Source organism: Mesoplodon densirostris, chromosome 1, assembly GCF_025265405.1.
Source record: "Mesoplodon densirostris isolate mMesDen1 chromosome 1, mMesDen1 primary haplotype, whole genome shotgun sequence".
Classification (NCBI taxonomy): Eukaryota; Metazoa; Chordata; class Mammalia; order Artiodactyla; family Ziphiidae; genus Mesoplodon; species Mesoplodon densirostris.
Window position 1 is genome coordinate 148,732,807 of NC_082661.1, and position 22,561 is coordinate 148,755,367.

A 22,561-nucleotide genomic window follows, 5' to 3' on the forward strand; every position below is an offset into this window, starting at 1 on the left:
AGAAAATACTTGCAAATGAATCAACAGACAAAGGATTAATCTCCAAAATTTACAAGCAGCTCATGCAGCTCAATATTAAAAAAACAAACAACCCAATCCAAAAATGGACAGAAGACCTAAATAGACCTTTCTCCAAAGAAGACATACAGATGGCCAGGAAGTACATGAAAAGCTGCTCACCATCACTAATTATTAGAGAAATGCAAATCAAAACTACACTGAGGTATCACCTCACACCAGTTAGAATGGGCATCATCAGAAAATCTACAAAGAACAAATGCTAGAGAGGGTGTGGAGGAAAGGGAACGCTTTTTCACTGTTGGTGGGAATGTAAATTGATACAGCCACCATGGAGAACAGTATGGAGGTTCCTTAAAAAACTAAAAATAGAATTACCATATGATCCAGCAATCCCACTACTGGGCATATACCCAGACAAAACCATAATTCAAAAAGACACATGCTTCCCAATGTTCATTGCAGCACTATTTACAATAGCCAGGTCTTGGAAGCAACTTAAATGCCCATCAACAGACGAATGGATAAAGAAGATGTGGTACATATATACAATGGAATATTACTCAGCCATAAAAAGGAACAAAATTGGGTCATTTGTTGAGACGTGGATGGATCTAGAGACTGTCATACAGAGTAAATTAAGTCAGAAAGAGAAAAACAACTATCGTATATTAACACATATATGTGGAACCTAGAAAAGTGATACAGATGAACTGGTTTGTAGGGCAGAAATTGAGACACAGATATAGAGAACAAACGTATGGACACCAAGGCAGGTAAGTGGCGAGGGGGTGGTGGTGGGATGAAATGGGAGATTGGGGTTGACATGTATAGACTGATGTGTATAAAATTGATGACTAATAAGAACCTGCTGTCTAAAAAAATAAAACAAAATTCAAACAAACAGACAAAAAGATAAGGTTAGTAACTTAAATAGGACATTCAGAATTTTAAAGCTGGAAAAAAACTCTTAAGTATCCAACTAAATATTTTATAAACAAGAAAACTGAGATTCAGGACATTGACTTACCCAGTATTACACATCAAATCAGTGGCAGCTCATTAAAAATAAACCAGCTTATTCTCTCCACTACCATTTTATTACTTACATACATATATAGGCTTTCATTAATTTCTAAATTATGTCATGATTTATGAATTTGTCATAAATTAGTTAAATCAATTTGAATACAAGATTTTATGCCTGCTAAGATTTTATATTATAGTATCCTTAGACATTAAAATAACCAAGATTTATTCAGATTTATATCTATCTGAAAAGTTTCTCAGCTAATTTTTAGGATCTGCCCTATTGTTTCAGTTTCATCCAAGAAGAGCCATAATCACTCACAATGGCCTACTCTTTACAGTGATACTTTATAAAAGCAATACAAGAAATTATTCATTTCAGGGGTTTAAATATTTACAAGAAGAGCGTACTTGAGAAAAGAGCATGAACAGAAACTGACAAACTGCAAATAAATAGAAAAAAATATATTTTCAACTTCACTAGTAACCAATCTAAGAAAAGCAGTTAGTAATTTTTTCCTTGAGTGTAGCAAGGAGTTTCTTTATTCATGGTGTTCAATGAAGCCAAGTTTTCATATAGTGCTGGGGAAGTCTAACCTGCTTTTAATTTTCTGGAGCCAAAAGGTATTAAGTTTTAAAAATGTTCATTCTTTTTGGCCCTGAGTAGAAAGCTGATCAACTCAGCACTGGAAAGCACACTAACCCAAATGTCCAGATAAAGATAAATTGTTAAATCGTGTTATATCTAAATGGAAATATACTACAGCTATTAAAATAATGTTTAAATAAATTTGATAAGCAAGAAAATTTTTAAAGTTTATAAGGTATTTTGGTTTTTGGGTTTTTTTTTTTTTTTTTTTTTTTGGCCATCCCCTGTAGCTTGCAGGATCCCAGTTCCCTGACCAGGGACTGAGCCTGGGCCCCTGGCAGTGAGACTGCAGAGTGAAAACCACTAGACTACTGGGGAATTCCCTATAAGGTTTTAAACCATGATTTAGACCTGTATATAAGTATGATCTCAAACAGAATATATGTGTGTGTGTATATCTATTTATATACATAAATTTGGAATTAAATATTTTTTAAAACTCTAACACTGGTTATTTTGAAGCAATATATTAGCAGATGATTTTAAAGTATCATTTGTAACTCTCTTTTATTTTTATTTTTTTTTACCATGAACATATGTATTTAGTTTATAATTAGAAGACAGATCTTTATTTAATCAAAAACTATCCCAAAACTCTAATCACACAAAACCTATCCAACTTCATTTAATCATGAAGCCTATGCTTATGGTGGAGAAAAGGATAGACAGAAGTTAATGTATTGCTTGTAAATGTAGCGAAAAGGTGCAATACTTTAAGTTTTTGTTTTAAGAACAGCCTTAAAAAGTGCAAAACAAGCATGCTGCCTCAATACTGAAAAAGAACATTCACATCCAAGTCCACAAGCAGCATGTGTATGTACTACTAATAATTTTCCATATTATATCAGAGAAAACAAGAAAAACATAATTGCGTATATAAACTTCATTGTAAAGGCAATGTATATATGTGTCCTTGCCAAAAAGTTCTGAATGTAATTAAAAATGTTGCAAAGCCAACTAAAGCATTCAGGTCTCTTTTGGACAAAAGACAATTACTAAAAATATCTAACAGATAAGGCTGGTTACGTTTTTAAGAGAGAGCTTACTTATATGGCTACATGGTTTTAGGAGATTTTCTTCTTAATGAAATTTAGGTTTGAAACAGAATTTAAATGATATTCTGCAAAAGAACGTTCAGATAATTGTTACAGTAAAATATTTTATACTTATGTAGACGATATATGTTTCTAGATATCAAAGTAATCTCAAAACCTCAAAAACAAGTCTGTTATGCTTCTCACATATCACCTTCATTGCTCTTTATTTTAGAAATTAAAGTCAGTGGGGGAAAAACACAGTTGTAGATCAGGTTTTAATTCCTACTTAAGAAACTATTTCAAGATTCTTTCTGCTGATTCCTAATATTTTCATGACATGACCAATCTACAATATTATGAAGTGACCATGTTCAACATCACATGGGCCTGATAGAGTAAAGAAAGCTGACAAACAAAATTTCCAGCAATAAATGAGAGAATCTGACCTGACTAAATCTAAAATGCATTAAAAGAATATAGCCTATGTTGAATACAGATGCAGTATGGAAACACTTTTATGCTGGGACCCTATATAGAATTAACTGATAACAATTTTAATGCTCACAGTAGGAATCAATATTATTCATTCCCCACCTCTACAAAGACACTAAGGGAAAACTTGATTTCCTAGACACAAACTCTCTGAGAGTCATAAGGATTCACATCTGCTTCTTTTAACCATCCTCCAAAAATATACCCAAGATCAAAGGATGGGAAAAAAGATTCTCCCTTTCTCCCCTTATGAAAAAAAAGTTCTCTCTTTTTTTTTTTTTTTTTTGCGGTACACGGGCCTCTCACTGTTGTGGCCTCTCCCGCTGCAGAGCACAGGCTCCAGACGCGCAGGCTCAGCGACATGGCTCATGGGTCCAGTCGCTCCACGGCATATGGGATCTTCCTGGACCAGGGCACGAACCCGTGTCCCCTGCATCGGGAGGTGGACTCTCAATCACTGCGCCACCAGGGAAGCCAAATGTTCATTTTATTTATGTTTTTGGAAGGGACTTTGTTGCCAGGAAGTAAATAATAACATAAAACCAGTCAACACAAATATTTAAGTACTGATATTAAACACTGTCTTTTTGGACTGTTTTGTAAGTTTTGTGTCTTAAATTAATGGTTATTGAAGCCAGTTCAGTGGTATCACAGAGTTATTTGAAATGGTATACAGAAAAGTCAATGGAATCATCTTTCCTACAGGCCTTTTAAAGTAGACCAGCCAGGTCTTCCCTGGTGGCACAGTGGTTAAGAATCCACCTGCTTGGGCTTCCCTGGTGGCGCAGTGGTTGAGAGTCTGCCTGCCGATGCAGGGGACACGGGTTCGTGCCCCGGTCTGGGAAGATCCCACATGCCGCGGAGTGGCTGGGCCCGTGAGCCATGGCCGCTGAGCCTGCGCGTCCGGAGCCTGTGCCCCGCAACGGGAGAGGCCACAACAGTGAGAGGCCCACGTACCGCAAAAAAAAAAAAAAAAAAAAAAAAAAAGAATCCACCTGCCAATGCAGCGGACGCGGGTTCGAGCCCTGGTTCAGGAAGATCCCACATGCCACAGGCAACTAAGCCCGTGTGCCACAACTACTGAGCCTGCGCTCAAGAGCCTGTGAGCCACAACTACTGAGTCCACGTGCCTAGAGGCCATGCCCTGCAACAAGAGAAGCCACCACGATGAGAAGCCCGCGCACCGCAACAAAGAGTAGCCCCTGCTCACCACAACTAGAGAAAAGCCCGCGTGGAGCAACAAAGACCCACTTCAGCCAAAAGTAAAATAAATTAAAAAAAAAACATTCACTAAAAAAAGTAAAATAAAGTAGACCAGCCAAAGAAATTTTGAGAAAAAAGAACAAAGCTGGAGGCATCATGATCCTTGACTTCAGACTATACTACAAAGCAGCAGCAGCAATCAAAAGAGTATGGACTGGCCCAAAAACAGACACATAGATCAGTGGAATAGAATAGAGCGCCCAGAAATAACCCCACACACATATGGTCAATTAATCTGTGACAAAGGAGGCAAGAATATACAACGTAGAAAAGACAATCCCTTCAATAAGTGGTGCTGGGATAACTGGACAGCTACACGTAAAAGAATGAAATTAGAACATTTTCACACACCATATATAAAATAAACTAAAAATGGATCAAAGTCCTAAATGATATTTATTTGGATCTGTCTCCTAAGGCAAAGGAAACAAAAGCAAAAATAAACAAATGGGACCTAACTAAACTTAAAAGCTTTTGCACAGTAAAGGAAACCATCAACAAAATGAGAAGACAACACACTGAATGGGAGAAAATATTTACAAATGATATGACCAATAAGCAGTCAATATCTAAAATATATAAACAGCTCATACAGCTCAATATAAAGAAAAAACCAATCCAATCAAAAATGGGCAGAAGGCTTGAACATTTTCCTGAAGAAGACGAGATTGCTAACAGGCATGTGAAAAGATACTCAACATCACTAATCAGAGAAATGTAAATTAAAACCACAATAAGGTATCACCTCACACCTGTTAGGATGGCTATCACCAAAAAGTCTACAAATAACAAATGTTGGTGAGGATGTGGAGAAAAAGCAACCCTAGTACACTGTTGGTGGGAATGTAAATTCATGCAGCCACTATGGAAAACAGTATGGAGGTTCCTCAAAAAACCACCATATGATCCAGCAATTCCACTCCTGGGTATACATCTAAAGAAAATGAAAACACTAATTCAAAAAGATACATGCACCCCAATGTTCATAGCAGCATTATTTATAATAGCCAAAATATGGAAGCAACCTAAGTGTCCATCAACAGATGAACTGATAAAGATGTGGTATATATATAAAAACACACACACACACACAAAAACACACAATGGAATATTACTCAGCCATAAAAAATAATGAAATTCTGTTATTTGCAACAACATGGATGGACCTACAGGGTATTAAGCTATTAGGTCAGGCAGAGGAAGACAAATTCTGTATATTATCACTTATATGTGGAATCCAAGAAATAAAAAAGGAATGAATATAACAAAATAGAAACAGACTCACAGATATAGAGAACAAATTAGTGGTTACCAGTGGGGAGAGGGAAGGGAAAGGGGCAAGATAGAGGTAGGGGATTAAGAAGTACAAATTACTATATATAAAATAAATAAGCTACAAGGATATACTGTACAGCACAGAGAATATAGTCAATATATTATAACAACTTTAAATGGAGTATAATCTATAAAAATATTGAATCACTATGTTGTACATCTGAAACTAATACAATATTTTATTTTTTATTTATTTTTTGCGGTACGCGGGGCTCTCACTGTTGTGGCCTCTCCCGTTGCGAGCACAGGCTCCAGATGCGCAGGCTCAGCGGCCATGGCTCACGGGCCCAGCCGCTCCATGGCATGTGGGATCTTCCCAGACCGGGGCACGATCCCGTGTCCCCCTGCATCGGCAGGCGGACTCTCAACCGCTGCGCCACCAGGGAAGCCCTAATACAATATTTTAAATCAATTGTATTTCAATTAAAAACTAAAATAACAAAAGAATAAGACAGAAGGAAAACAAAGAAAGAAAACAGGCCAGGCACTTGCCTGCCAAACAGTGAATATGGCCTGCTCTTCTAGGATCTTAAGCCTAAGCCTGTGTCCTCAGACTACCACAGGTCAGAGTCACCTGGAGAGCTTGTGAAAACACAGATTCCACCCACTACACACACGCTCTCATTCCAATTTGATTCAATCAGTCTGCAGTGGGGCCTGTGAATTTGCAGTTCTAATAAATTGGAGTGATGCTGATGCTCCTGGGGACCAGACTTTGAAAACCATTGACCTAGGCAATTCAAATTTGCTCTGAAGAGACTTATTTTTTTGTACCTTTTTAAAAATTTATTTTTTACTGTAGTTGATTTACAATATTGTGTTAGTTTCAGGTGTACAGCAAAGTGATTTAATGATATATACATATACACATCCATTTTTAAAATTCTTCTCTATTATAGGTTATTACAAGATATTGCATATCATTCCCTGTGCTAGTCAGTAAATTCTTGTTTATCTATTTTATATTAGTAGTGTGTACCTGTTAATCTCATACTCCTAATTTATCCCTCCCCCAACTCCTTCCCCTTTGGTAACTATAAGTTTGTTTTCTATGTCTGTGAGTCTGTTTTGATGGGACTTATTTTTAATTTCAAAGTATATTTTCTCCATGAAAAAGTGTATTTTTTCCATTACTATTAAATATCATTTTAATGCAATTATTCATTTATATCCCAATGATGCCTATATTATTGTTTTAAAATAACAGTGAAACTACTTTTTTATACACAAAAAATAGGACAATTATTTTCTGGATTAGTCACCACAGAAATTTGTAAAAAGCAAAAGAAAATAAAATGCTTAAAAGACTAAGGGATAAAAAAAGAAAAAAGAAATTGGGAAGTGGAGTCATTTCTAGCTAAAATGGAAAGAATTTAGGCACTGAAAGATGGTATATACTCATAAAACTAAATAGCCTACATCAAATGTTTTCCAAAGGCCTCTTGCAGATCATTAACCTGAGCTGTGAAATATAAACCAAATAAACAAAAAGGCTAAAATTTTTAAGTATGTGGCATTACTGGATAGATGATGAAGACAGGCATTATTTTAGTTGAACTATTAAATAATATTTCTGTATAATGAATGAGAGGTTTAATTAATTTCTAAAAACTATTTAAAGATTCAATTCTGGAAGCATTTGGGTCACTTAAAATATGATATAAATATTCCATTGAAAAGTATTATTTCACTGTGGATAAAAATTACTTCAGCACATTACCTAAAGTAACAAAAGCATAGATTATATATGTCAATTACTTAAATTGTCTCAACACATATACACTTAACCCTTGAACAACATGGGTTTGAACTGTGTAAGTCAACTTATACGCTGATCTTTTTATCAATAAATACAGTACTACACCATCCATGGTTGGCTGAATCATGGAACCGAGGATATGAGGGCCAACTATGGGACCTGAGCATCTGTGGATTTTGGTATCCATGGTGGGTCCTGGAACCAACCCCCCACAGATAAGGAGGGACGACTGTATTTAAATTGTCACCAAGGCTTCCAAGTATTACTAAGTATAGTATACAAACAGCAACAAGAGACAGATGAAAGTTACAAATGATATTAAAAAGAAGTGGATAGTGTTCGCTGGAATTATAAATTGGATTCATGATAAGTGGTCAGTTCCAATAATTACTGGATGCTCTCCACCCTTCAAAACATATCCATTTTGAATTAGAAGTGATATTATAATCAGTTGTTTTCAAAACAACAAATGCATCTGCAGTCAGTAGAAAGAACACAAGCTCTAAAATGTTCAAATGATACTGATGCTCAGTCAGATTCACAGTCAGCCACCTACCACAAGCTCTTTGCCTTTCTGAGCCTCAGTTTCCACATCTGTAAAGTGGAAATAAGGTCACATACCTCACAAAGTTTTGTAAGGAGGTTTATAAAATCAAAGTATCAGCACCGTGCCTAGCACATTGGAAGTGCTCAACAACTTCATTCTTTCAACTAATGCTTGTTGAGCTCCTACTATATGCCACGCATTGTAACAGATAACAGAGATAAATCAAGGAACAAAATAGAAAAAAACCTTTGCCTTCTAAAGGAGCTTACCTTCTCGTGTTCATTTCCTTTACTTTGTCTTAGGCACAGTGCTGTTTCTTTGAGAATGAATAAACATGCCCAGAACAGGTCAAAATACTCAATTCACAGAAAAAGATAACACTAGGGTAATCGTGTAGCACATACATTTAGGGAAATAGAATATCCTATGAGAATGCATGACATGAGGTTGGAAGACAGAAAGGGAGAAGAGAGTAGGCATCCCAAAAGAGAATTTTAAGTGAGTCTTGGGAAATATTGAGAAACTGACAGAAGAGATTTGTAGATTTTAGAAAAGGAAATATTATGAATAAAGGCAAGGAGGCTAGAAACCCCTATAACCCAGTGTTAGGTAACACTGAGTAGTTCAACATGGCTGGAGATTCAAATACGAATTAAGAAAGGATGGGAAATTAAGAAGGAAATCTAGTCATAATAAGTCTTTACCTACTAAGATGAAGAATTTATATTTAGATTAAAGGAAATGGGAAGTCAAAGATATTTGAGAAGGTGTGACATGATGTGGACATTTAAAGGATTTCTTTGCAAGAGGCATAAAAGACAGATTGGAATGGAGGAGAAAAGGCAGGGAGACTAGACTGAAAAAACTGAGTAATGTGCTTCAGAGCACAGTTTACCAGTAAGCTAACAAGGGGTGGAATTAGAGATTTCCAAAGGTATCTCTGAGTGCACCTTGATGACACAGCAACACCAAAAGCTGGAGAGGGCAACACTGCAACAACCTGGCATGAGCCACACTCTCATTTTCCCCACTTGGCTCTATCCCTCCTGTACTGGTTCCACTCCTGTCCTCTGCTTGTTACCAATACTGCATTCTTAATACAACCTACCTTATCCACACATGCCTATCATCACCCCACCCATCCTGACTATGACCCAAATCAAGCAGGCAAAAAATGTGACAAATTGGGCAGCAAGGACCACCAGACCCCATCTTTTGCACTAGCCTGGCTCAAAATGAAATGTGATCATTTGGAAGAGGAAAGTCAGTTTAGGACTCACAGTAAGAATTACTTTTCAAAATTCCCTTGACTTATCAAAAGCATTCCTTTTTTCTCTCAGTGCTTGGTTTAGGAATCTTAAAAGTATAATAATGCTTCAGATTTAGGTATCAGGAATCTGATGGATGGTAGAGGAGGAAGATCCTAAGCTCACCTCCTCCCACAGATACACCAAAAGAACAACTCTCTCTGGGAATGACCTGAAGACTAGCAGAACAGCTCTTCTATAATTAAGGCTACTAAACAAACAAATGAACAAACCACACACACATTGAGACAGAGATGAGGGCAGAGATGTGGTCTACTCAGGACCCACACCTCTGGTGGGCAACCCACAAGCAAAAGGGAATATTACAAACTCAGAGGTCCTCCCTAAGGAGTGAGGGGTTCAAGCCCCACATTGGGCACCCCAACCTTGGGCACCAGCACCAGGAAGACGAGTCCCCTTAACTGGTTTCGAAAACCAGCAAGGCTTATGACCAGTAGAGCTGGAGGACTGTAGGAAACCAAGACTCTGCTCTTAAAGGGCACGTGCACACACTTACTCAATTTGGGTACCAGCCCAGAGGCAGTAGATTGAAAAATGTCTGGTGCTCTAGCCAGCCTGCCAAGACCACCCCAGCATGCCCACCCCACCCCCCAGCTCACACCAGACTCCAGCCACTGCCCCCACCAACCCCAAGGCAGCAGCCCCCAACTGCCTTGGGAGAAGCTCCAGCCTGCACTGGGCTCAGGCTCCAGCCCCAGCCCCAAAGCAGTGGCACCCAGTGTGCCCCAGAGAAGCATCAGCTCATAGCTGCTTCAGCTACAGCCCTTCCACCAAAGCCATCAGGTACACACAATTTGCACAGGGACACTCTTCCACAAAGACACAACTTCAAAACAAGGAGAGGTAACTGTTTTGCCTAATTCATAGAGACAAACACAAAGTCAAACAAAATGAGAAGACAGAGGATATATTCCAAGCCAAAGAACAAGACACATCATCCAGACAGAAAAATCAATAAGGAAACACTGGCCTTAAACAACATATTAGACCAGATAAGCTTAATATATGCAGAACATTCCATTCAAACACAGAAGGATACACATTCCTTTCAAGTGCACATAGAACATTCTCCAGGATAGATCACATGCTAGACCATAAAACAAGTCTCAATAAATTTAAGAAAACTGAAATCATATCAAGCAGCTTTTCTGACCACAAAGGTATGCTATAAATCAATTATAGGGAAAAAATGGAAAAGATACAAACATTTGGAAATTAAACAACATGCTACTAAGAAAACCAATGGGTCAATGAAGAAATCAAAGAGGAAATTTAAAAATACCTTGGATGAATGAAAACAGAAAACACTAATTCACAAAGATACATGCACCTCAATGGTCACTGAAGCATTATTTACAATAGCCAAGATATGAAAGCAACCTAAGTGTTCCTCAATAGATGAATAAAAAAAATGTGGTATATATGCACAATGGAAGATTACTCAGTCATAAAAAAAAATAATGAAATCTTGTCATTTGTGACAACAGGGATGGTCCTAGAGGGTATTATGCTTGTAAACTAAGTCAGATAGAAAAAGACAAATACTGTATATTTTCACTTATATGTGAAATCTAATAAATCAATGAACAAATATAACAAAGCAGAAACAGACTCACAGATATAGAGAACAAACTAATGGTTGCCAGAGGGGAGGGGAGGGGAGGGGGAATGGATGAAACAGATGAAGAGGATTAAGAGGTGCAAACTACCAGTTATAAATGTCACAGGGATACAATGTACAGCACAGGGAATACAGTCAATGATATTGTAATAATTTCGTATGGTGCATAATGTAGAAAAATATTGAATCACTATTTTGTACACCTGAAACTAATATGGTATTGTAAGTCAACTATACTTCAATAAATTTTTTCTTAAAATGATTCAGGCATTTTTCTAACCTGGCAGTTAGACATGCTAATTTGTTGGCTGAAGGACATCGCAGATTAGTAGAGAGAATCTTTGTCATGAAAACATCTGAGAATACCTGTCTATGAAAGACTTTAGTGAAGAAGAAAGGATAATTAAAATTTTTACTAGAACCTTCTGTATATTATAGTCTGTAAGGGGAATGAGAATGCTTAAACATAGTGCTAAGGAATTATGAGTACTATAAACTGAAGAAAGACTTCACAATGTTTTTGGATAATTTAAAACTAATTTTCACCTTATAACCAAGATACTAAGATTTTTTTATTATTTATCCTACATAAAGAGTTGAAATTTTGTAAGTTCGTTTTGTAATGGAAATGCAGCTGTACTCATCTTCTTCATTCAGAATGGCCATAGATGGAATAAGTAGATTTTAGCAAAACAAATTAAGGAGTATTTAATTAAGGCTTATCAGCACGAGACCCTTGCAGATGTGATCAACAGGAAATGAAAAGGAATAAAGCTCAAATCAAACACTGGTTGTTATTTCAGAAAACAGCTGGGGGCGGAAGAGTGAATGTGACTAGAATAAGTTTTATCTTTTGATTTCCCTTATAATCCAAATATTCTCACCAGCAAATATAATTCAGAAACAATGAAACCTGACATGGAATTACACACAACGAGACTGTGGAGGCTTTGAGTAAAAGAGGGGAAAGATAATATTGTCTATGTGCTCTTCATTCTATGACAAATTGCTTCATTAGGATAGCAACGTTTTTCCCTGATAACTAAAATATATTCACTGTAGAAACTAAAGATTAATACCATGAAAAAAACCAGAAATCATCTATAATCCCACTACCCAATAAGTACTATTAACATTTGGTTTATTCTCCACAAATAGTTTCTATGCATAGACTGGATTTTCTTCAAAAGTAGGATATTATTTTGTAACTTACTTTCATTTTTTTCATGAACATTTTTCCATATCATTAGTCTTCCCAACAACCTCACACATTTTGATTTGCTTTCCATGTTTGTTAATTGTGCTGTGTGAAAATAGAGTAACTTATTGCTATACTGTGTATTCCCTGATTAGGAGGTTAGTATACCTCTCCCCTAAACCTTAGAAAAGTCTTTCTTTTTCTTTGTGAATTGCACATTTATGTCTATTTTTCTTTGGAGATCATTTTTATAGAGGTGTTCATCTAGCTCTCATTGCTTTTTATAATATCTTTTATAGGGCATACTGGCATTTATAGTATAGAGCTTACAGTTTGTCTTTTAATTTTGGCTATGGTATTTCTTGGCAATATTTTTCAAAATGGCATTTTTGTGATTATAAAAATAGTTGCTGTAGAGTATTTGAGAATATCAAGAAAAATAAAAAGCTACAACTCTACCACCTTAAAATCTACTTTTTTCTATGTGCTATATCAGTGGATTTACCCATTAATACAAACAGGAACTTGTATGCAAATGGAAAGCGACACAGTCTTGTTCAGTGTTTGTTAATTTAGAACAATGCCTGATATACAGTAAGAGCTTACTGAGTAAATAATATACCTATTTATTTCAAAGTTGCATTTTACACATTCAAGATAACAGTATTAAATCTTGCTCTTTTCACTTAATACATTACAAGGACCTTTCTAAATAATGAAATTTTTTCAAAACTATTTAGGAAACTGAATTTTATCAAAGCAGGTATATAATACCTTAATTTGTCTAAATATTTTTCTATTGGGGGCTTTATTTTGTTTCTAAGTTTTCCATATTACAGATAACACTAATGAACATATTTATAAATCTTCATATGGAATTCAGATGATTTCTGTAGGATATATTTCTAGACCTAGGATTATTGAGTCAAACTCTACAAACATTTGCAGGTTTTAATACATATTCCCATAGTACTACCTCTAATAGTTGGATGAATGCACCTTCATTGAGCAGCATAAAAGGAGATTCCATTAAGGCCACACTCATTTATGAAACTAGTCCCACTATAACTTCGTACTCTAACAGTGATACTAGTTTTGTGAAAAGTATTGTTTCTATAACTAAGATGGTTTTTGAAATGAAATAAATCCATCCACAGTAGTAATGTCCATCTAAATTATCTGAGGCAAGCTCAAACAGATGAGCTTATTTGGGAATAGCAGAGGAATTGAAATTCACGACGCGTGAACTATAGCAAGCGACAGGTGAGTCCATTGAGGGTTCGGAATAGGCTGTGTTGATGGGCAGGGCATGTAAAGAGGGGAGAGTTCCATAAGAGCCTGTTAAAGTCAAAACAAATTGAGACCTGCTTTGAAAATTCCCTGAGCCGACAAAACCAGTCTAGTCATACAAGCAAAACTCAATTCAGCTCATTTTTTGCAACCAACCCGACCTGGATCATTTCTTCATTTCTTGCTCTGGAAACCATAAGAAAAAACTTTCCAAGACTGATATGAGGCAACCTCTGATTAACGTCCTAACATTTAAGAAATTTCCAATTTATCAATTTCTGTAAATCAGGCATTTATGGGAAATCAGTCTCTCAGTCTTTAAGTTTTGTTCTCCTAAAGGTACATGCAGGAGACTTTCCATTCTATCCATTTTAGATTGAAATTCTTTCACAATAGGAAGGGGAAAATGCTTTAAGAGAATACACTCATAACAAGCCCCTTCCAGGTGATAAGGAAATCTGCTCAGCTGCTAATGCTTTGGGTTTTGAGAATCCCCAAATGATCTTGTTCGTAGCATTTTCTTTGCTCTTCCCTCATTAAAAAGACTACTTTCAACTAGATCAGACAATAAGACCTGTAATGAAGGCTTGAATATGTGGACATTTTTACCTCTTAATTTTTAAAGTTAATTCTAAGTACATTCGTCTAACAGGTGAGTCATCTCTGTTCTATTACAAATTATAATCAAATTCTGAGCATTTCCTCCATTTTACTGATATCAAAATAAATGATATCCTATTCAAATTCTATTTAGTCACTAAGCAATTGTATTGAATAAGTATTCAGTTCCTTGGTATGCAAAGGTCAAACAGTCCTGACATCCTGTTTTAGACTGCTTAGATTCTCCATCTTTTTCATACAATTTAACACGTGTTAAATTGGCAGTTACACTGTTACTTTTTAAAACTCTAAAACTTTTTGAACGTTGGAGAGTTGTTTTTCAACATATATGGTATGATCTCCTTTTGATAAAAACAAACTATCTCAATGTAGGTATGCATTTGTAAAGGGAATAGAAGAGTCCAGAAAGAGCAGACATTACCTTTTGGGGTAGATTGGAGTGAGGGCTTGCACCTGGGCACTGAATGAGTTTACTGTTACAATGACCATGTATTACATATTGGCTCTAAACAAGTCACCAAATATCTTTTTATGATGGTACTCCTCACAGAAATGTGACCTAGCCTAATTTTAAAATAATTATCTCCACTGGAGTCACTTTTCTGATACAGTAACATTGGCGGATAAGGAGCCCCCTATCCTTGTGGGTCGTCTTTCAACGTTGATTAGAGTCAGAGGCTTGCTCTCAGACTATGGAATTGTTTTTCTCCTTGGAAAGAACTAACGTGAAAAGAAGCAAGAAGAATCTTTGGTCTTATTTAGATAACATTCTAAACACCCGAGTTAACATACCCCTATGATTAAGAGTAGTTTAAATACATCATTTCTGAAGGCACAGGAAGCCCGACCCTCCAGAATGGAGGTTTCACTAACCAGACAGATGTCTCTCTGCTGTATATAGTAAAGTATAATTACTTATTTTATAATGTAAGATAAAGGGTGCCCTAAACAACAATTAAGTTCTGCAAAGCTAGTGTTTGCGGGGAAGAACGCGGGCTTTTTGGTAGAGCTCTTGTAAAAACTATTTCTGACCAAGCTCCAACACAAACACCTTTTTCTTCCTAAGGAATCAACCCGTGGTTTATTTACTGGGTTAAAATTTCAACCCCCATTCTTTTCATTACCTTTGAGACGGAGCCAAAATTGCTTTAAACTGTTCGATTTCACAATGAGATGACAAAGGGTGTGTGTGCATAATTTATCTTTTCACAAAACCCAGCATTCAGGATAGATAAAATAATCCCTTTCCTGAAATCAAGAAACTGAAAATGGTGTAAGATTCTCTCTCTTTTTTTAAGTTCAGCAAAAGCCCTAAACTCCAGTTTTGAGGCACTGCATCCAACCTGAACACAATTACTGGGGGAGGGAGAGGAGAGAGAGACACAGAGAGTAAAGAAACAGAGAGGAAGAGAGCGTGGGTTGTGAGACGGAAGGCAGGGAAACTGTCCAAGAGGCTCGCTGGTTCACCCTTACCAATTCCTCTCTGGGCACACATCACAGCATGATGATCACAAGTCCCAAGATGCAAGAGAAGAACCAAGCACAAATCCGGAGAGTGGAGGCGGGTTATGCTTCTATGCCAGCCATTTGACTCTGAAGAAAAAAAAAAAAAAAAAAAAATCACTTCTCAGACAACTCCCAAGCTCAGCTGCCGGAGCCGGAGCCCCGCCTGGGCAGAGCTGGCAACCCCTCCTCACTCCGTTCCTTCCCGCGTTCCTTCTGCCCCTGCTCGCCTTTCCGCCGGGATGCAGAGAGGCCGGAGCTCCAGGGAAAGGCCAATCGCTCGCCGCCCCACCTCTCGTGACGTCAGGGGTAGAGGGCGGGGCTGGCCGCCCGGGGGCTTCACAGCTACAGCTGATGGACAGAGATTCCTGTCTGCCTACGGCAGTAGTCTCACTAGACCAGGACCTGACTGCTCTTGGGGTTTGGTTCGTGCTTGTGTCGCTGAAATTCTGTTTAACAGTTCACGCATTTACCTAGACTTGAAACGCTTGGCAGTTATTTTTTGGAGGGTAAAGGGGTCAAATCTAAACTTAATATTGTTGTTGTATAGCTAGAAAAGAAGTTGAGAAAAAGACCACAATTCTGATTTGGCTTTTTTTCTCACTCCTTGACCTTCTATTCCCTCCCTCACCCGGTGTAATGTGGCTTTGTCCTGCCATGGTCTGCTAGGTTAAAACTCACAGCTTTAAAAAAAAAATATTACTCCTAAGTAAATTCCAACAACCCATCTGGTCTCTCAAAACTTCCGACCGACTAAGTGCTGTGAGAAAGGGAAGGGCATGCAGAGAAGGCAGAACCAACAGTGGCAATAATTTGGACCAAATAGTAATAATCACTGGCTGCCAATTGTTCTCTCCCACAAAGATAAAGGAGGGGCAAATCTCTCCACAACTCTATTTTGTATCTCTATCTTCCGTTTTCTCAAATGTTTCTTAAATATGTGGCAGAAGTGAAGAAAACTAAATGACCTTACGAATGTTTCACGAATAACAAAGAGCCCATCAGGACGGACTGATGGAGCTGGGAGACTTGCAAACTCTCCCAGGCCAGGCTGGAGAGGCCAAACAAGTTCCTGCAGCTGCTGAGTAGATGCCGCTCCCAAACAAGGAGAAACAAGTCCTGGGTGTGACTTCCTGCGACAGCTAATTCAGGAAAGCTCCTTTTTCAGGCAAGGGCAAATCTCTATAGAGTTTAGTCAATTCTGGGAATAAACCTGGCCTGACAGAGCAGACTGTCATTTACGTGGTCTCTGAAACTCCTGGCACTGGTAGCCCTTTTTGCAGTCATGTGACTCTCCCTTACATGATATAAAAGATGAAGTAGGGCTTCCCTGGTGGCACAGTGGTTGAGAGTCCGCCTGCCGATGCAGGGGACACGGGTTCGTGCCCCGGTCCGGGAAGATCCCACATGCCACGGAGCAGCTAGGCCCGTGAGCCATGGCCGCTGAGCCTGCGTGTCCGGAGCCTGTGCTCCGCAACGGGAGAGGCCACAACAGTGAGAGCCTCGTGTACCGCAAAAAAAAAAAAAAAAGCAATTTTCCCATCTGATAGCCAACCTTCTTGAGGAGACAAAATTTAAGATGGGCCTTCCATGGTTTCCCAAATCAGCACTGATGCTGAAATAATCTCAGTGGAGGGCTTTCTTGGGAGGATGCATTCCGGGACAATTCAGGCAGGGAGCTGGTATTTGCAGCTTATTTGGATTGCTTAAATCAAGGGTTCTAACAAGCCACACATCAGAGTCAAATGAGGAGCTTGATGCCAAGGCCCCACCCAAGCCAATTAAACCTGAATCTCTGGGGATGGATTTCTGTCAATCTCTCTCTTTTTTGGGGTGGGGTGGTGGGTTGTTTGTTTAAAAGCTCTCCAAGTGATTCTAATCTGCAGCAAGGGTTTGAGAATTACTGGCTAAGGGCCTCCCTGGTGGCGCAGTGGTTGAGAGTCCGCCTGCCGATGCAGGGGATACGGGTTCGTGCCCCGGTCTGGGGGGATCCCATATGCCGCGGAGCGGCTGGGCCCGTGAGCCATGGCTGCTGAGCCTGCGCGTCCGGAGCCTGTGCTCCGCAACGGGAGAGGCCACAACAGTGAGAGGCCCGCATACCGCAAAAAGAAAAAAAAAAAAAAAAAAAAAAGAATTACTGGCTAAGATTTAAGTTGTCTTAGAGGAAAATCTACATTATATTCAAGTTTTAAAAATGCAGTAGCAGGACTTCCCTGGTGGCGCAGTGGTTGAGAGTCCGCCTGCCGGTGCAGGGGACACGGGTTTGTGCCCCGGTCAGGGAAGATCCCACATGCCGCGGAGCAGCTGGGCCCGTGAGCCATGGCCGCTGAGCCTGCGCGTCCGGAGCCTGTGCTCCGCAGCGGGAGAGGCCACTGTTAACAGTGAGAGGCCCGTGTACCGCAAAAAAAAAAAAAAAAAAATGCAGTAGCAGAATAATGTAAAACACTTTGTAATACAACTTATGCCTTATATATTTATATATTTGTACATTTAATATAAATGTAAAAATATGATGGTAAGATACACATCAAAATTGTTTACTCAGAGGGAAAGGATGGAAGAGTGAGGGGAACAGAAGAGTGAGGGGACATTACTACCTTTCCATTTGTTTCTGTATCATTTGACTGAACAAAAGAAGCATGTGTCCCATTTATGATTTAAATATATCTAATCAAGTTTTAAAAATTAATACTTATAAGTGAAATAGGTGAGGGAATTTAAGAGGTACAAACTTCCAGTTACAAAATAAATGAGTCACAGGGATGAAGTGTACAGCGTGGGGAATATAGTCAATAATAATGTAATATCTTTGTATGGTGATGAAGGTGGTCAAAAGGTGCAACCTTCTGCAATAACAAGATGACTAAATTCTAGGAATGTAATGAACAACATGACTAATATAAGTAAAACTGCTGTATGTTATATACATGAAAGTTGTTAAGAGCTAATCCTACCAGTTCTCATCACAAGGAAAAAAGTTTTTTTTCTTTTATTTTTCATCTATATGAAATGATGGATGTTCACTAAACTTATTGTGGTGATCATTTCATGATGTAAGTTAAATCATTATGCTGTACACCTTAAACTTATACAGTGCTGTATGTCACTTGTATCTCAATAAAATTGGAAGAAAAAATTAATACTTATGAATATCTTTGCAAATAACCACTATTAAAGTGAGCTTCAGTTTGTTTTTGCAAATGTTTCTCTAGTATTTAACATTTCTCATAGGATTGTTTCCATTCTGTTTTAAAAAAATCCATAAAATCTTTGATTTAATACATTGGCTACCAAAATGTAAGTATTAATCCATACACCATTGCCAAACTTAAAATATTTATTTTCTTATAATTTCAGAAATATTTTCAAATTTTATGTGCCTATCTCATGAAGTTTTAGGAAAAAATTTAATATTCAAAGTATATAGTAGAGATGTAAGGAAATTTCATCTTTTCTAGTTGGAAAATTTATAATTAGTAGTATCTCAATATCAACAACGTCATAATTAATTGCCAGCAGAAAACGTGGCATAGTAGTCAAGTGCCTAGATTTAACCTGGCTTTAAATCTTAGCTCTGCAAATTTTAGATGTATATTCTTGGGTACCATCTCTAAGCCCCACAGGTAAAATGACTCCAATGATGTCTACCTCAGTGTTGTTAAGATTACATCAAGTCATATAGCTGAAGTGCTTATCACTGTGTAAAGCAAATAATAGGAACTTAGTAAGTGATAGTTATCAATTCACTGGCTTCTTCTTTCCCCTCTGTTAAACATACTCAAAGATTAGCATGGCAGCAGTGAACTAAGACTTTATCAGAAAACATTGTTTGTTTTAGAAAACAGAAATCATGATTCTTCCTGTGCTATGATACTTCTTATCCAGATAGATGTGAAAGAGAAATATATTCATTCTTTCAGGCCACTACTTTAAAATGTAACACATAAAACTATGTGTTTTTTGTTCGCCTCCAAATATTTTACATGTAACAGTGTTCCTAAAGTGACACACAAGCTGATTTTTCATGATTCATAATCAACCATTTCTTTGTCTCTGTGTTACTTATTAACAAAGTATGACTCAAGCACAGATAAGGATATTTTCCAGGATTGGCTTTCTAACTTTTGGACCAAAAAAAAAAAAAAAAATTGAGAGTTCAGTGCCTCAAGCAATAATGGCTTATGCCTTGTAGATGAGCCCTGATTCTGGTAACATCATCATCAGATATTTTTTCTTTCCTTAATATTTACTGAGCACTAGTAAAACATTTCTGTTAGGCAATGTTCTAAGGTGTTTACATCTATTACCTCATTAATCTTCATATCAGCCCTATGAGTTCAGCATTTATTTAGATATAAGAATCTGAGATACAGAGAGATAAAGTGACTTGCCCAAGACAGTAAAGCTAGTAAGTGAAAGACTAGAGAACCCATATTCTATTGTGGACTATTCAGTATAGCTTTCAATGAATTAGGAAGGTGCATATTAAATGATTTGGGGGGTGGGGGAAGGTAAAACCATGCTATGGCTATAACTGCCTTGTTGAGAGTAGAAATTCTATATTTTTTACAAACAAGAATATACACATCATTATTACCAATTGTAAACTTAGGCCTTAATTTTATATGTGTGTATTTCTTAAAAAGAGGAATTACATTTGTGCATTTTCTTAAAAAGTGGAATTACATTTCCTTCGCTTTACATCAGCTGAATCACTTTCTTCCATATGAGAACAGGTTGGGTTTTAATCTTATCAAAAACCCTTGAAATGCAGTGATTGCACAGAATATCAAAAAGGGAATCTCCATAAGGGTAGACATTCAAGCTGGTCCCAGCATTCTAGATATGTCCATTAACTCCTTCTGGATCCTGTTTGTAATGTGATGAAAAGTGCCTAATAGAACAGTAGCAGAATTCCTCACATGGATTGATGGCCCTTTAGTTTAAGAAATATAATTCATCAGTCCCTTACTTAGGCAAAGGTAGTCTCCAGAGCTTTTGTCTGAATTTAGATGTTGTTGAGATAAAGAAGTATACATTTCTCTAGATATGATGTCTTTCCCCTACTGGCCAGAAAAAGCAGGAGTTTGAGGACTTTGGAAAGATGAGAGGATGGGCGATAACTCTACCTAGAGAGAAGATGGGATCTGGCCTCTAAGGAATGACATACAACCTTGGGCCAGATGTGCAAGAAGGCCAATGACAAATTCCCTGAGCAGCTATGGCCAAGGGACTTGAAGAAAGTGATGTCTAATATCTACTTTTAAACTGTTTCCTTTAGCTGTGGTGCTATATCCCTTACAAATTGGAGCTCCCCAGACAACAGGCTATGGTTGTACTGCAAGATAATCTCTCAGCCCTTGGGCAGCTGCATGAGACCTGAGGGGTCTAGAACTCATCATGGAACAGGAACCCATGGAGCTGATGAAGGAGGTCTGTGTTCCAGGTTCCCAAAGAACAAGCGACCAGCTTGAGGGAACGTTCAGTAGAGCTGGTGAGGAGGGTAAGCAAACATAGCTCTGGCCTTGTTCCCAGTTCTCTCTTTTCATATATCTTGGATACCTCTCTCCATTTTCAGCTGTAGGGGCCCATTGCACCTTACGACGTATGTTCTGCAAATTAGAGCTTGACATGCAAAATTGAATTGGATACAAAATCCATTCGCATTATCACAAAGAATTTCAATATTACATTACCCAGTAAAATACAAGGTTGAGCCTTATGGAGCTGCCAATATTCAACCAGTTTTGACATCCAAAAATAGCAATTTCATACAGTTAAACTAATTAAAGGAAGGGTTATTAGAGTCTTGAAATATAATTTCAACTCTTGCAAATTCTGATACGGTTGTAAAAATTGTTTCTCATTGATGGTAATTAGCAATAATTTGAAGAAATCATTATTTATACAAAATTATATGTAGCCATTTCAAACAGAAAACCTTTCATAAAAATGCTCATAGAGAGATACCAGACATAACAGGCCACATACTGAATGATTCTATTTCTATGAAATGCCCAGAATAGGTAAATCCACAGAGGCAGAAAGTAGAATAACAATTGCCAGGGGCTGGGAAGAGAGAAGAACGGGTGATGACTGCTAGTGGCTACAAGGGTTCTAACTGGGGTGAGAAAAATGTTCTGAAATTAGATAGTGATGATGGTTGTACAGCACTACTAAAAGCACTTAAAGAGGATGTTTATTTTAAACAGGTGAATTTCATGGTACCTGAATTATATCCAAACTAAAAACAATTATAAGAGAAAAAATGTTCAAAGCAAGAGATACTCAATACAATTTTTTAATATTTTAAGGAAATTTTATATAAAGTCAAAGTTTTTGACATCTTCCTCAATACTTGGAATTCTAAAATTTATTATGATTCTGTTATACTTTAAAAAGGCAATAAAATTTTATACCAAGCCCTATGTGGATCAAATTAGTTTACCTCATTAGGCTGTATAAGTATTTTTTTGGGGGGGATGGATTTTTTATTGAGATTCCACTAAATCTTTAGATCACCTGGGGGAGAATTGGCATTTCCTTTTTTTTTTTTGAGTGGATAGTATCTCATTTTTTTAATAAGCTTTTAAAAAATTAAGGTATAACATGTTACAGAAAAGTGTGCAGATCCTAAGTGTACAGCTCCATGAGTTTTCCAAGTAAACACACTCATACAACTAGTAACCAGTCAAGCAACAGAATATTAACACCATTTCAGAAATCTCTCTTGTTCCTCCCACTTCACTGCCCTCACCCTCACACAAGTGTCCGCTCTCACACAGGAGTCCACTCACACGTGTCCACTTGTCTCCCACAAGTGACTTTTTTTTAAAAACATAGGCTGTATAAGTATTATCATTTTTTGTGA

At 37.6% G+C, this 22,561-nt stretch overlaps 1 protein-coding gene across 1 annotated transcript in view; it reads right to left on the reverse strand.

Annotated features, from left to right (window-relative positions):
- ATP10D (ATPase phospholipid transporting 10D (putative)) overlaps window positions 1–15,920 on the reverse strand; it is a 131,058-nt gene extending 115,138 nt beyond the window's left edge. The window contains exon 1 of the mRNA XM_060110342.1: window positions 15,661–15,920. The gene's annotated coding sequence lies outside the window, so the exon portion shown is untranslated. The remainder of the gene's footprint in view (window positions 1–15,660) is intronic.
- Window positions 15,921–22,561: the final 6,641 nt, after the last annotated feature.